General features: G+C 40.2%; 1 protein-coding gene across 3 annotated transcripts in view; it reads left to right on the forward strand.

Annotated features, from left to right (window-relative positions):
• The first annotated feature begins 4340 nt into the window (after positions 1–4340).
• Positions 4341–14156, forward strand: part of Specc1 (sperm antigen with calponin homology and coiled-coil domains 1) — a 293053-nt gene continuing 283237 nt past the window's right edge. For 2 of the 3 annotated variants that reach the window (XM_031353952.1, XM_031353953.1), the window contains exons 1-2: positions 4346–4379; positions 11850–11923. The gene's annotated coding sequence lies outside the window, so the exon portion shown is untranslated. Of the gene's footprint in view, positions 4380–11849; positions 11924–14156 lie in introns of all 3 variants that reach the window. The other variant, XM_031353951.1, reaches the window with a different exon arrangement.

Here is a 14156-nt window from a genome sequence, read left to right on the forward strand (position 1 = left end):
ACTTAGAACTGTAGAACTTAAAAGAAGTAGATGAGGACACCTGATGCCATGTTCTGGCCTCTGCACGCGCGCGTACACACACACACACATACACACACACACACACACAGAGGCATGTGTACCCCAACATACAGGTCCATTTGTAGGTGATCAAACAAATCAGTTAAAGTTAAAACTAAAGGTTGGATAAGTCCCAAGATATTTCTGTCAACACTTGCCCTGTTGTATCACATGACCATTATGCACTCTTGCTTCTGAACACACAAAACATGATAGATACACTTAGGAATCCATGTACTTTCCCTCCTTAGAACTCCACCGATAAATGGTGCCTGAAACCCCTTATATTAGAGTTAAGACTACTGTATATTATGAACTGCAGTGTTCTTTATTGTACTTATCAAGTTTTCTGATGTTATAGAAACACAATGTTTTCACTGTGGAAAACAAAATATTCAAAATTTCTTACCACCATGTCACAGTATGGAAATATCAAAGTAGTGTATCTTTGGATTGTATTGTATTAGAACATCTGATTTTCAAATTTGCTGTTTGATTTTCTAGCTTAAGTTTCATTAAAAAAAAGTCATTAAACTTTGCTTGTGGTAAGCCCAGAGAGATTCCCAAAAATTCTGAAATGGCTCCAAACACACTTTGTTGTACTATGCATTTAGGCAAAGCAACAGTGTTAAAAGTAACAATTACAAAATCAAAATATCATTCAATTCTGACAGACATTGATGATGCTTTTTGTCTTACATTATTAAATATTTAGCCAAGATTTAATTCTTTGTGTAAAAATGAACAAGCATACCCATCTCATATGTGTGCCAGTTTGCTTTCATTTTAAATAAATGATAAAATTCTGCTTTTGTCAAATAACTGTTTTCAAATAGATTTTTCTATGGTTTGTTATCAGTAAATGTTTTATATGCTTATTTTATATTCCTACATATTTAGGTTTGTACAAACATTTCTTCGGCAAAAACGTTTCTTGATTAAGTTTGATCATCTATTTGATTGGACCAGACATTGGCCAGGGGATTAATAGAATGCACCTCAGGGCATGTCTCTGCTCCCAGAGACACAGTATGACAGCTTTGACTTAACATGTTAATCCCTTGATGGAATTATCATTTTATGGATTTCTTTTAGTGGTAGTAAAAGGGAGGAGGTAGGGTGTTAGAGGAAGTAGGCCCCTGAGGTCCTCTCTTTGTGGCTGTATCTGGCCTGGCTTCCTGCACACTCATGTTTGCTGCCTCTTTGCCACTGAGGATGCACTCCCACCCACCTTGATGTTCTGTGCAAGGGCATGAGGCAAAGAAAACATGAAAACACAAGCTAAAAAAACAAAACAAATTCTCCTCCCTTAAGTTGTCCCAAAGCCAATGCTTTGCTTACAATGACCCCAAAGTGGCTGCACATTGATCTGGCAGCATGCATACTCATGTCAACATACTTAGAATACTTGACATTGTTCACTGAATCCAATTAATATGATCCCATAGTACAAAGCAGCAATGCGATGTTCTTAAAAATGTCCAACCAAGGCTTCTTCACCCCTGCATTCTGAGGTTCTGTATGGTAGCTGGTTGGGGTCCTGGAGTCACCCCACAAACCACGTGAACACCGGTCTCAGTTAAACAGAGATGGTTTACCGAATGCACACCCCAAGACTCATCGACCAGGGCAACAGCTCAAATATGTTCACTGGACATTTCTCAGGGCCAGCTTATGAAGGCTAAAACCGCAAAACCCACAATACGCAGGTGCTGGAAGTACTGCCCAGTGGTTGGCCCTGACTCAAGCCATTTTAGACATGATAGTTTATATTGACCTTTAATTTGATGGGTCCTATGTGAAGCTCATAGTTGTGGAATTGATTGTTAAGATTAACAAACCTTATAACATATATAACACAACAGGGTATATGATCAACATGACCCTGATCTGAGTCAAGTTATTTTTCTGCATCAAAGACTAACTGGCAGGCATATTACAGGAACAATGTGAAATAACTAGCAGGCATGAAACAAAATGGCTACAGCTAGGCTTGGGGGACAGGTCTCAACAGCTCATTCAGCACTTGCAGCATGGATGTAATTCAGATGGCTGTAAGTATAAAATACAAAGTGTCTTTCTGTGTACTCTAAAGAAACAGCAGGTGCCTCTGACTCATCATTGCTCCTGCAAGTAACCCCTGGCCCATAGCCCTGTAAGGAACCCCAATTAACTCATTTGTTCACCACATGATGACATTACTTTGATTTCCTAACTGGGCTAGGCTCAGCAGAACATCAGTAGATGTTTACATCTCCCCAGGAAACGTCATATAACAAGTACCTATGACTCTTTGTCTTCAGTCTTTCTTTAGCATCTTACTTCTGCATAGAAGTGCCAGAGAGCTAACAACCATAAGTTAGATTTCAAGGACTTGAGATGAAAAAAATTAAAAGTAAAAAAAAATTATTACATCCATATTTTCATATTGATCACAACGTCGGCTCTAAGAATTGATGCCTGAAGTTAAGTCAGGCATCCAGAGGACGTACACCATCACTCTAGGCATAGGAGCATGTGAGGTAATACAGTGGCAAGCAGCTGGCCAGCCTTGTTTCCCAGACCTTTTTTTTTTTTTTAATAATTTTTTTTTAGATTTATTTATTTATTATATGTAAGTACACTGTAGCTGTCTTCAGACGCACCAGATGAGGGCGTCAGATCTCATTATGGGTGGTTGTGAGCCACCATGTGGTTGCTGGGATTTGAACTCATGACCTTCCGAAGAACAGTCTGTGCTCTTCCCCACTGAGCCATCTCACCAGCCCGTTTCCCAGACCTTTATGAAAGATGCTTGGAGTCAGAAGCATTTTGGAGTTTGGATTATTTTTTAGATATTTATACCTATTGTAGTGCCATTGTAGGATATTTGATCACATCGTGAACCCCAAGATTCTGAACTGGAAAAACCTGTTTCTTGTTGTGGTGTGGCTCAGCCCTAGCACACACCCAAGAGCTTTCTGTAAACAAGAGTTAAATAATGTCAAAGATAGGTCAGAATCAGAGCAAGCGACCAGTTGGAAGGAGTGAACATAAGAAAACCCAGGAAAGAGAAAGGAGAGGGTCTTTGAGTTGAAGGGTATTTAAGATAGCAGGGTCTTTGAGTTGAAGGATATTTAAGGTGAGAGAGAGAGAGAGAGAGAGAGAGAGAGAGAGAGAGAGAGAGAGAGAGATTAGAAACATTTAAGTAGAGGGTAGGGATGGATGAGGAAATCTCTGTCTGTCTGTCTCTGATTAGTCCAATCAGATAAGCTTAAAAGGGAAGAAACTCAGCAACTTAGTGGTTTTAATGAGATGTCCCCCACAGTCTCAGGCATTTGAAAACTTGGTCCCTAACTGATAGGCGGTTTAGAGAAATTATCCATGTGAGATAGTTACTGGCTATGCTGATTATTCAATTAAAAGTTCTGCTGAGTCCTTTTTATTAATGTGTAGACCAAGAGGGGGCTCATGCCTCTGAGGAGTCTCTTGGTGCCCAGGATTTTAAAAGACAGAACTACAATTGCATCAGTGTTTGAGATGGTTGTAGTGATGGGTTGTACATTAGAGAGGGATGCAGAGATGCCTAGTAACATCTGCTTTCTTTGCAAGGTTCAGTAGCATCTTCCAGACATTGTATAAGATATTTACACTATGGTCAAGGTCATGGATAGACCCTAATGTGCTGCCAAGCCAGAGGTGTATGCTGGAGGAGTGGAAGGCTGAGAAATGACAACGCAAAGTTGGGAGAGGATGTTGTTACCTTAGTCGTTTCAGTAGGAGGTATGGCCTTGTTGGAAGAAGTATGTTGCTGAAGGTAGCCTTTGAGAGTTTAAAGATCCAAGCCATTTTGAGTCTACTCTCTCTGATTCCTAGTTGTTATTTAAGTTATAAGCTCTCAGCTTCCTACTCCAGGTGCCATGTCTGTCACTTTCCTGTCATGACAGACTCTTACCCTCTGGAACTATAAGCCCAAATAAAGTTTTCCTTCTATAGTTTGCCTTGTTCATATTGTTTTATCACAGTGACAGAAAACTAATACACACATATATAGTGAAATATCTTGGGAATGGTACCCAAATCTAAACATGAAATTTGTTTATGTTTCTTATAACCGATACACAGAACCTAAGGCCCATTGTAATGAGAATTCTAGAATACTGGTTTCTTTAAAAAACAGGAGTACTATAAGAATATGCAGGCTGGAGAGATAGCTCAGTGGTTAAGAGCACTGACTGCTCTTCCAGAGGTCCTGAGTTCAATTCCCAGCAACCACATGGTGGCTCACAACCATCTGTAATAGGATCCGATGCACTCTTCTGGTGTGTGTCTGAAGACAGGTACAGTGTACTCATAAATAAATAAATAAATAAATGTACTTTCATTTTAATCCCAGGTGTAGGGATGTGAGGCTGCTTTGGACTGTCCGCAGTAGCTGACTATGATTTGGCTCATGCTCAAGCAGAGGCATGGTTTTGCCAGCTGCAGATCTAGGAACTTTTTAGAGGGTACCTAAATGCTAGGTTCCCATAAGAAGCTGGTGGTTGTTGATTATTTAGGGAGGTTCGTTACGGTTTGCTTGTAACTGTGGTCAAAGAAGAAACAAAAGGAACAAAAATAGATTTGGGGATCTCTATCTCTCTCTTTCCTCTATCCTTGTTTCTTTCCTATCTAGTATTCAGGGTGAAACATGGATGACAAAGGGTGAGGAAAAGAAGAACCCACAAAACAGCAAAGTCTAGCTACAACCTATTTTAGTGTGTTTTTATGGTGGCTCATCATATGAGGTCACATGAAGAGTTTTAAATTTATGCTGTCATATTAGTCCTTAAATAGTTTAGGACTTGGGAGCATTTATGCCTTTGAATTCTCAGCTAGGAATACTTAAGTTATTTTTCCTTCACTGCTTAAACGCAGTTGTCTGATCTTTGACAGAATCCATCATTCATTCTCACTGGCAGGTACTACCACTCTTATTGTCCACTCACCAATAGAGGACTACCACCATCAAGCCATACATAGTGTTTCCTGGTAAGACTGCTCAGGTCTGACATAGAGAATTAATTCTAACTTTTCCTCCTTCCTTAAGCCTCCTGACTTCCCCCTTAATACCACATCTAGAAAATACCGGAAGTACATATTTTTAATATATTCTAAGCCACATCACATTCCAACAATCTATTAGTAGTTCTTGGTGTTCTTGCCAGAGAAGGGGATCTTGATTTGTGAAAGAAGGCCCCAACTTAAGGAAAAAAAAAATATTCCTCTGGCGGTTTATAAAGTCTAACACATATTCAATCCAACTGTAACTGAACGCAGTATGTCTGCATCATGGGAAGTGCAAAGTTCAAACACATGTAGCAAAGACATAGAAGAAAGGCGCTCTTCTCAAACGAAGGAAATGGTGGGGCTTTATCCAGGAAGTCTATGTGTATTCATATAGGAAAGCCCTTTATGGGTAGACACTTCCTGAGGATGTTCAGTGAAAGGAGACTTGACATGAGACCATGATGGAAAGAGAGATGAAGCTGGTGGTAGTAGCACACACTGCTGATGAGGAGCCTGGTTAGGAGTTTGCATTCTGTCTCTTTTTCAAGTTTCCTGATATTTGTGATATAACCTGCACCACCAAGACCAACTCTGCAACTACCTTCTAAAGCTTTCACAGAGCTGAGAATGCAGCCCAAGGGCAGGGAGCATGTGTTTCTCATGCTCAAAGTCCCAACTCAACCCCTGCCCTTCCACCACCAGAAAAAAGAGAAAGCTGCTACAGGGTAACGTGGCTTTCATCGTGTGATTGACTGGTGGTGGCCCTGAGATTACCATCATCTAGTCTTTCAAACTATTGTCACTTCCTATTTGTTAGAACTCATATAACAAAATACCCAAGACTAATAGTTTATAAAAATAACAAAAAATTATAGAGTGCCAAGAGATTCCATCTAGAGAGAGGATCCTTTCTAGTTCCTATAAAGAAAGTTCTTGTTGTCTCCTCACATGGAAAGAAGGAACCGGGTCCCTCCTCCACATGCCTATGCATGAAGTCTCCGTGGTTATGACATAATCTCCTCTGAGAGGCTCCTGTCTTGTAATCCTAACACAGTCAGTACTGGGATTTCAATAAATGAATTTGGGGTGGGAACACAAATCACTGTACCTCCATACAACTGAGTGCCCCAGCTGCTATGTGTCTCCAAAGTGACATCAGTTACTCATTGAAGAAGGACTGACTGGTCTTGATGTTGCTAATTGCAGGAGGTTATTTGTACCTTAGCTTGGACTGTGAGCCACCTGGCTCTTGAATACTATATTAGTTACTTTTCTGTTGTTATGAAAGCACACCTCTGACTAAAAGCATCTTGGAAAGAGTTTGTTTTAGCTTCTGGTTCCAGAGGGAGGGAGTTCATAACGGCAGGGAAAGCGTAGCGTGGTGGGAGGGGCGAGACCCTGGCTGATCGCGTTTTTCTTCCGTACACAGGAAGTAGAAGGAGGAAGCAGGAAGTAGGGTGACCTTAAGCTTTATAAATCATCCTCTTAATTGCCCTCCTTCCTGGAATAATTCTTAATAACCATGGATGACAACTCAGCACTATTCCATTACTACCGTGGCCAGTTCTCAGACGCTAAGTAGCTCCTAAAGGGACAGAGAGCTAAGTTGATCCTCATCAAGTGTGTAGCGCATGCTAGAAATCATCCAAGGGATTTTTCATTTCATTAAATGTAATGGTGCATTTAATTCTCACGACAACCTGGAATGGTAGATACTATTATTTGCCTCATTTGGAAGATGGAGAAATGAGTCTTCCGAGAGACTAAGTAAATTGTCTACGATCTTGCCGTGAATAAAAGCAGGGCCAAGGCTGAAAGAGATTTCTCCTTTCCACAGTCCTTTTCTTTCTGCCTCGCTGTGTAAAGATTTGACTTGTCAAATGTGATAGTGAAATCTGTCAGTAAGGTTCTAGCCTCGAAGAGTAGCATCTGTAAACTGAAAAACTTACTTCTTTCCTATGTGATGTTTCACTTATAAACAGTGTGTTGAGGCTGGAGAGATGGCTCAGCGGCTAAAAGCATTGTTGCTTTTAGAGAGGATCTGGTTTAGTTCCTGGTACCCACCCATATTCTGGTTCTCACTGTGTGTGACTCCAGTTCTAAGGTATTTGATGCCTTCTTTTGACCTCCTCAGTTACCAGACATCCATCTGGTTCATAAGCATACAGGCAGACAAAACATTCTTACACATAAAAGAAAAATACAAACAAACATCAAAACACAGTGTTGGAAGCACCCAGAACAGAACTCCATCCTGCAGATGGTATTCAGTAGACAGAGACATCTGCACTACAGTGTTGCAGTGGTTCTATTGCTTCTGTTGCTTATGTATATTGAAGATGTAGGCCTTGTTATAGTCTCTAGGATATAGAAGATTAAAGCCTGTTCCTGTCTTAGTGGGTGTGGACTCACAGAGGGGACAGATCCCTAAAGAGAGAATGGTGCTCAGAGGACCCAAGAGAGAGGAAGGAATTACAACGTAGCCACCACTTGTCCCAATAATGGTGACAATCACAGAGTGTTCTCTTGGTTCCTCTGTTCAATTCTTATCTTCTCTCTTTAGGAACTAGTTTCCAGTTCAACGTCTGTTGCCAGTCCTCCCAGACTTATCTAGCTCCTGCTGAATTAATTACTTATAACCTATCTCAGTTAATGCCAGGCAGCTATTGGTTGTTGAACATGTACTGTGTCCAAGGCACCCTTTGTGTATTATCTCAAAATTGTCATACCCTTTATTGCATACTCTGGAGAGGAAGGCATTTGAATTCCAGTTTTACAGGTGGAGAATCTGGGGCTTAGAAAGCTTTGCCAAGCTCCTACAGCTAATCAGCAGTAGAGCCAGAATTCCAATTTGTACCTTAGTGATTCTTAAGTAAGACTTGGCAAATTAAAGCCCTCAGGCCAGACACAACACATCCACTGCCTATTTTTTGTAAATAAAGTTGGGTTAGAACAGAGTTATATCTATGTGTATGCAAGGCTATTCCTCTCAGCTGAATCTGTGCTTCTCCAGGGCTGTAGTCTGTCAGTATAGGCTAGGTTATGCAGCTGTAACAAACAAGCCCAATAGTTCAGTCACTAAAGACAATGACGATTATTTATCATTCATCTTGTACTTCCAACAAAGGTCCACAGGGGGGTTGGTTTATTGTGATATACAAAAGGACATGAGTGGACAGCGACATCATTGCCACAGGACCTCCAATACTACTGTATTTGTAGATAGAGTGACAAATCAAAACATATATTTTGTTTCAGAACTTCTGTTCACATTGTACCCACCAAAGCAATCACAAGGCTATGCTCAGCTCCAAAGGTGGAATTAAAATAAAGCTGAGAAATGCTATCTTACCATGAGTCTGAGGGAAAAATAAAGCGTATTTGTGAGCAGGTCTATAGACCACCATATCTGCTAACACACTCCCCTGGGTACCCCCTTTCCATGCCTCATCTAGGGATCAAAGTGGCATTGAGAGCATCATCCCACATAGAACCACATGAATTCTTGTAAGCATCCCTGTTTTTCCCCCCTTTGGCTCCACTAAAGTTTACTAATAAAAGTATACCCTCTTCTCTGGCTGCCACTGTAGCTTTACTTTTTCTTTTTATGTTTGTAGCTAGAGTTTTTGTCACGTTTTCTAGGCTAGCCTTAACCTTCTGGCTCAAGTGATTTCCCTGCCTCAGCCTCTTGGGGAACTAGGACTACATACAAGCGGGCACCCTGGTGGCAGCTACAGCGAAGTCTTGACTAATCTATGCTTTGTTAATTCTAGTATATTTTGAGTAAGAGATTTTTCTGGGAATAGTTACTCCGCAGTGTGAAGTGGCTGTGACCCCATAGACAGTGGGAGACGAGCACTGAGCATTGATTTGGTTTGCTCCAAACACTGCCATTGAGAGAAGCTTGCCCAAGAATGGATCGTGAGGTTCCTGTGGCAGTTTGCTGCTTTCCGTGGTCCCAGAGGTTACTTTGGGTCTTTGGCTCTAACTATGGCCTCTTGGCAGTAGACCGGCTTCAGTGGGTCTAAAGTTTGGTATCCTGCCGTAGGTTCAAAGGTCACCAGGAGTGACCAAGGATTAGACTCCGTCTGCTCACCTCACCTCATCTGCTTACTGTGCAGCCCCACCCTTGATCCTCTTGGCACATAGACAAGACAGGATCACTTCAGCAACCCACTCCACTGCAAACACCAACTTTCTCCAGTCCTCATAGCTGAACTTTGTGCAGATATTTCTCTAAAAGAACCCAAAACTACAACTCCCGATAGGCTCGGGAGAAGATGAAGTCAAACCAACCCACTTCAACAGATATGTAAACACGACAAAGCAATATCAGAACTATGATACTGCCATCCTTTAGCCCAACCGCCCTATCAGGGAAACAAAATTACATTGATAGCCACGATGTCTGAGAAGGAATTTAGAGTCTTTCTGTTGAAAAGAATTATTGATCATGTAGAAGAATTAACAGATTCATGAATTAAGGAAATCTACCCAAGACGTTGACAAGACAGTCTCAGTCTCCAAAGTGAATGAAACAGTTAATAAATTGGAGCAAAAGTTCAAGGAAAATATGGGGGGAAGATTTAGCAAGGAAATTGAGATACTGAAAAATAAACAGAAATATCTGAAGTGAAGGAGGTGGTCAGTTAAAAAACTACATCAGACACAATTATTATTTATTATTATTATTATTATTATTATTATTATTATTATTATTATTAGGTTTTTTGTGACAGGGTTTCTCTGTATAGCTCTGGCTGTCCTGGAAATCACTCTGTAGACCAGGCTGGCCTCGAACTCAGAAATCCACCTGCCTCTGCCTCCCAAGTGCTGGGATTAAAGGCATGCACCACCACTGCCTGGCATCAGACACTATTATTAACAGACAAGAGCATGCAGAAGAATGAATTTCAGGGGTGGAGGACAACATTGAGGAAGTAATACAAGCATATATAAGTACGGAAAAAATGGGGGCCGAAGGGATGGCTCAGTGGTGAAGAGCACTGTCTGCTTTTCCAGAGAACTGGAGTTTGATTCCTAGTACCTGCATGGTGACTCCATCTGTGACTCCAGGCCCAGGGGATCTGGTGACATCTTCAAGGCCTCCATGAGACCATCCATACTTATGGTACACAGACATAAATGTAGGCAAAACACATACACATAAAATAAATAATAAACAATAGTAAAAAGGCAAAAATGAAGGAACATGACCAATATTTCCAAGAAGCTTAGATACATTTAAGATGCCAAATCTGAGAATCCCTGGTGTAGAAGAGAGGAAAATCCAAAGGCGATTTGATGAAACTATAGCAGAAATCTTTCCAATGTTATAGAAAGAAGTGGGCTTCCAAACACAAGAGACATATAGAACTCCAACCAGATATGGGCCAGAGGAAAAACTCTCCATGGTATATTATAGTTGGGATGCCAAAAATGTACAGAAATTATCCTAGAAACAGCAGGAGGAAACAATTCACATACATTGATAAAAATATCAGTTACCCAGTTTTCATAAGCAACCAGAAAAGCCAGAAGAACTTGGAATATAACTTTTCAAGCCCTGAAAGCAAACAAGTGTGAGCCAAGAATGTTATACCCAGTCAGGTGTGGTGGAGGCAGGAAGATCTCTAAGAGTTTTAGGCCAGCTAGATCTACATAGCAAGTTCCAGGCCTGCCCTTGGAGAAGAGCCCAGAACCAGATGGGTTCACTGCTGAATCCTCTCAGCTTTTGAGAAAGACCTCAGACCAATTTTTCTCAACTTGTTTCATAAAATAGAAACTGAAGGAACCCTACCAAACTCATTTTATGAAGCCAGCATCATCTGGGTACCAAAATGAGGTTAAAGAGACAACAAAACAACAATAAATTTGAGGATCATAAATGCAGCACTTCTTAACAAAATACTTGCAAACCAAATTCAGGAGCAAATTAGGATTATATGCTATGATCACATGGGCTTCATCCCAGAAAGGCGAAATCTGTTCAACATATGTAAACCAATCAATATAATACAGCATAGAAACAAACTCAAGGACAGGAAGCACACAACTGTTTCACTTGATGCTGAAAACATCAAAGTTCAACATGCCTTTGTGATAAAACTTCTGGAGACTCTAGAAATAGATGGAGCACACATCAAAATAATAAAGGCTATGTACAACAAACCTATAGCTGACATGATGTTAAATGAAGACAAACTGAGAGCATTTCCTGTAAAGCCAGGAACGAAAGAATTTCCACTCCCCCTCTCTTATTTAATGCTGTGTTCAAAGTCTTAGCTACAGTAGTTAGATAAGAGAGAGGCATAGACGCTGTAAGGAGAGGAAGGGACAGAGTCAAACTGTTCTTATTTGCAAGTGACTGATTCTCTACTTAAAAGACCTTACTGAGTCCACCGAAAAACTCTCAGTTCTAACAAACACAGTGAAGTTGCACATACTAAACCAATATAAACATTTCATTTCTGCTACTAGTCTACTCTGCAGGAAAGAAATTAGAAAAAAATCTATTCAAAATAAGTCACCCCTATTAAATATTTAGGAACATAATCTAACCAAAGAAGTGAAAGATATCTACAATGAAACTGCAAGATACTGAAAAAGGAAATCATAGAAGATACTATATGATGGGAAAATATTTCATGTTCTTGGATAGGCAGAGTTATATTTTGGATAGGATAGAGTGCCTATTCAACCAAAATTAATTTATAGAATTAAATTAATACCTATTACAGTTCTCGTGTTGTATTTCACAGGTTTAAGGGAAAAAACTACATGAATTCGTATGGAACCACACAAGATCATGAATTAGCCAAAGGAATCCTAGGAGGTAAGAGCAACATTTGATTTCAAATTATACTGTAGAGCTATAATAAGGATAAAAACAACATGGTGCTGGAGTGAAAATGGACAGGAGAACCAATGGAATAGAATAGAGGACCTGGAGATAAAACAGCAGAGCTACACCCACTTAACACTGACAAAGGAGGCAAAAACATACTCTTGAAAAAAAGATAGCCTATTTGACACATTGCACTGCCCAAACTGGATTTCTGCTGGCAGGAGAACTGAGTTAGATTTATGTCTTTCACCTTGTACAAAAATTATTTCAAAATGGATCAAAGACTTCAATTTAAAACCTGAAACACTGAAATCACTTTTTTTCTTTATTTACATGTAAATTTCTCCATTCCCAGTTTCCCCTCCAAAAAACAAAGAAACAAACAAAAACAACCAAAACAAACCCCTGTTGCCTCCCACTTCCCCATGCCTGCCACCCCGCCCTCTCCCACTTTCTGGCCCTGGCATTCCCCTACACTGGGGCACAGAACTTTCACAGGGCCGAGCTCCTCTCCTCCTATTGATGATTGAATTTGCAATCCTCTACTATACACATGCTGTCTGAACAATCAGACCCCTCCATGTGCAGTCTTTGGTTGGTGGTTGAGACCCTGGGGGCTCTGAGGGTACTACTTAGTTCATATTGAAACACTGAAATCTTAAAAGCAAAGACAGGGACTTCCCGCCGACACATTGGGGAAGGCAAGAACTTTTTAAATAGAATGCCAAGACAGGAGCTAAGTGCAGTATCTACAAATAGACATAGAAAATAAAAGGTTTCTGAGCAGCAAACTGTTACAGGACACAGTCAGCAAAGTTAACAGATAGCCCAGAGAATGGGAGAAAAATCTGTGCCAGCAACACTTTAGACAAGGGGCTAGGTCAGAACTTATAAAGAATTGTAGAAATTTAATACCAAGAGGATAAACCAGCCAGTCAACAGACAAGTAAACTAACTGAATAGACATCTTTTAAAAATACAAATGGTTAATAACTGTTTTAAAAAGTGTCCAATATCTCAGCCATCAGAGACATGCAAATTAAAACTCCTTTGAGATACCACATCACCCCAGTCAGAATGGCCGTTGTCAATAAATCTGACAACAAATGTTGGAGAGGATGTGGAGAGACAGGAGCCCTCATGCACTGTTAGTGGGGTGCAAATTAATGCAGCCATTGTGAAAATCAGTTTTGAGAGTCTCAAGACATTAAAAACACAACCACCATCAGGATGACACACCTTTAATCCCAATTCTCAGAAGGCAGAGGCAGGGGGATCTCTCTGAGTTCTAGGACAGCCAGGGAAACATAGAAGGGTCCTGTTTAAAAACAAAACAAAACAAAACAAACTGAAGCAAAACAAAACACCACATGGCAGCTACATGTGGAGACATCTGCACTCCCCCTTTCCCGCATCTATTGCTGCTTTATTCACTATAGCAAAAAGAAGAATTAACCTAGTTGCCCATCAAAAGATGAATGGATAGTGAATATATACATATCATCTATAATGGAATATAACTCAGTTGCAAAGGAAAATGAAGTTAAAAAGTTTGCAGGAACATGGGTATAGCGTTAAGTGAGATCCCAGAATTTTAGGAAGAAGTAAACCTCATGTACTTTCTCATATGTTGAATCTAGCCTATAAGTATTGTAACATATGTTACAACATAACATATGTAAACAAATGTCCATGTGGGCACAGTATAACATGAAGAAAGAGAATAAGAAAGACACGTGTACAGGGATGAGGACGGACTGAACGCAGGTGATGGACACAGCTCTGCTCTGAACGCCAATCCTAGCTAGCTAGAAGCTATGTATACAGTCATTAAAAGCTGTATGGAATTGGTGTCTGTGATATTTTTATTTATTTGCAAGTTTTATTTTCTTTATAGTGTAGTGGGGTTTTTTTGTCTTTGTTGTTTTGAGATGGAGTCTTAATATGTAGCCTTGGTTGTCCCGGAACTCATAGAGATCTACCTACCTGGTCCTAATTTTTTAAACAATAAAGTTTATAAGGTAAAAATTTACATTGTTTTTGTTCCCTGAAGTTCTAGTTAATCCCATATTAACAGGTTGGGGGGCTAAACACTAGTGTGCTCTTCAATGCTCTCAGATTCTTGGACATGATGTCTCAGGGAGAGTCAGTATTTAATCACTTCTTAAAAGTGTCCATGGCCTGGAATGCTATTAGTTTCCATCAGAAAAAAAAAAAAAAA

This window comes from Mastomys coucha, unplaced genomic scaffold (assembly GCF_008632895.1).
Source record: "Mastomys coucha isolate ucsf_1 unplaced genomic scaffold, UCSF_Mcou_1 pScaffold5, whole genome shotgun sequence".
NCBI lineage: Eukaryota > Metazoa > Chordata > Mammalia > Rodentia > Muridae > Mastomys > Mastomys coucha.